The sequence below is a fragment of the Morone saxatilis genome, unplaced genomic scaffold (assembly GCF_004916995.1).
Source record: "Morone saxatilis isolate NCDOM2014 unplaced genomic scaffold, NCSU_SB_2.0 Contig19, whole genome shotgun sequence".
In the NCBI taxonomy this organism is placed as follows: Eukaryota; Metazoa; Chordata; class Actinopteri; family Moronidae; genus Morone; species Morone saxatilis.
In genome coordinates, this window is record NW_023339751.1 from 17,303,247 (window position 1) to 17,305,167 (window position 1,921).

The following is a 1,921-nucleotide window of genomic DNA, read 5'->3' on the forward strand; positions in this document are numbered from 1 at the left end:
CTATAAGATGAGTAAGATAAAGATTTAATGAGGGAACATACAGTGTGGGTGTGTGTGGAAGTGTCTTTTGTGTCCTTTTCATCTGTGCTTCCTCAGGAGTGTCTTGTGTTTTGTAGAGTGTTTTTCTTCCCACATAGAAGAGTGTTTGAGTGATGTGGTAACACACATACATGCACATGGACACACACACACACGCACACAAGCACGCACATGCACACAAGCACACGCATGCACACAGCAGAGCAGCACACAGCCGACCACACAGCCACAGTGGCATTATGCACCTGGCTGCAGCACTGATAAACCAGCTTGTTACTCAGCGAGTGACACCTAAGTGTCGAAACCAACAACGCAGGTGTCTTTTGTGTGTGTTGTCCGTGTGTGTGTGTGTCCGTGTGTGAGCTGCGAGACGAGTGAGAGAGAGCAGACAGAGAGAGCGAGAGAGAGAGAGAGAGATCACGTTTCCTGGCTGACATCAGTAGTGCTGTTCTGTTTCTTTTATGGTGTCTGTGTTTAAAGTAGCAAACAATATTTGATTTAAATCAAAATTAAAACTTGTTTTATACTAGGGCTTACAGTACTATAATAGTTAAAGTCAATAATCCTATTCATGTTTTTGGATTGAAATAGCAGGTAGACCTTGGTTCGAATAGCATAAGAATTTGATAATTTTCATCCTGAAGAACCGAAAGCTTCTCTCCAGAGAGATATATTATTGCCAGGCTAGAAACAGCATATGAACATTAATGGGAAAGTGTTTTATACACTGCACAAGCATCACAGGGGACAATGCAAAGGGCAAACTGATACTGATCTGGCATATGGAAATGATTAGGCCAAACTTTTCTCACTGCCTGTGTGAACAAACAAAAATAGAAGAAGAAGGTTTAGAGAGGAATCAGGCATTAATAATTGATAAGCTTTTTGCTCTGTTGGAGAATGTATAAAAGCACATGCTCCCACGTGGTGGCCATGTTCAAATGCTCTGCTCAAGCATCACATTGGCTTTGCCTCCCCCATGTGGATTAGCAGTCTATAACCTGAGAGTGAACACAGGATGCTGATGTATGAATGTTGTATCCACCTGTTTGTATTATTATATGTATGCATTGTGTGGTATTGGGACTGAAAGTGTTCACTGAAACCTGGGACTGTAAGAAAGACAGCAATAAGAGGGAGAAGATGATGATGAAGAAGAAGAAATCCTGTTTTCATGCAAAGCTGTGCAGAATCTGACCAAAATGTCTTGTTGGAATAGATTCAGATTAGGGGCTACAGACAAGTACTACAATGTATTTTTGTGTGCTTTGGTGTTTCACCATTGAATTAATTCAGCAGACAGGAAAAAATGAGGTTTTGTGTGTATGTGTCATTACAGAAACAGGGGGAAGTCCTTTTCTCTTCTGTTTTTTTGTTCTGTGTTCGGGGATGCCAACCTCAGAGGAAACCCCTCCTCCGCTTGCCTCCCACGCATCCACCTACACAGTGGAAACTTCTGTCTGAAACACACACACACAGTGTTTGATCATAGAGGACGCCTGCGGAGGCTTTTAGGTGATGTAAAGAACCTTCTGATGGAGGAAACGGTGGCAGTGAAACATCTATGCTGTAATTTAACCATCTCATCAGAACTAGAAAGACATGGTTGTGATTTTTGGAAAAGGTCTACTTGATGACATCTCTTTTTATATGGAGGTTGAATCGACTTACACTTCGGACAAAACAATTGTATAATGTGATAATATTTATTATAATTATAATAATTAACTCAGGTATTGTTTTAAAGGTCCAGTGTGTAAGAAATTAAATATTATATACATTTCCATGTTTTCATTAGTGTATAATCACATGAATATAGGAATTGTTATGTTTTCACCTTAGAATGAGCCTTTTATGTCTACAGACACCGCAGGTTGCCTTC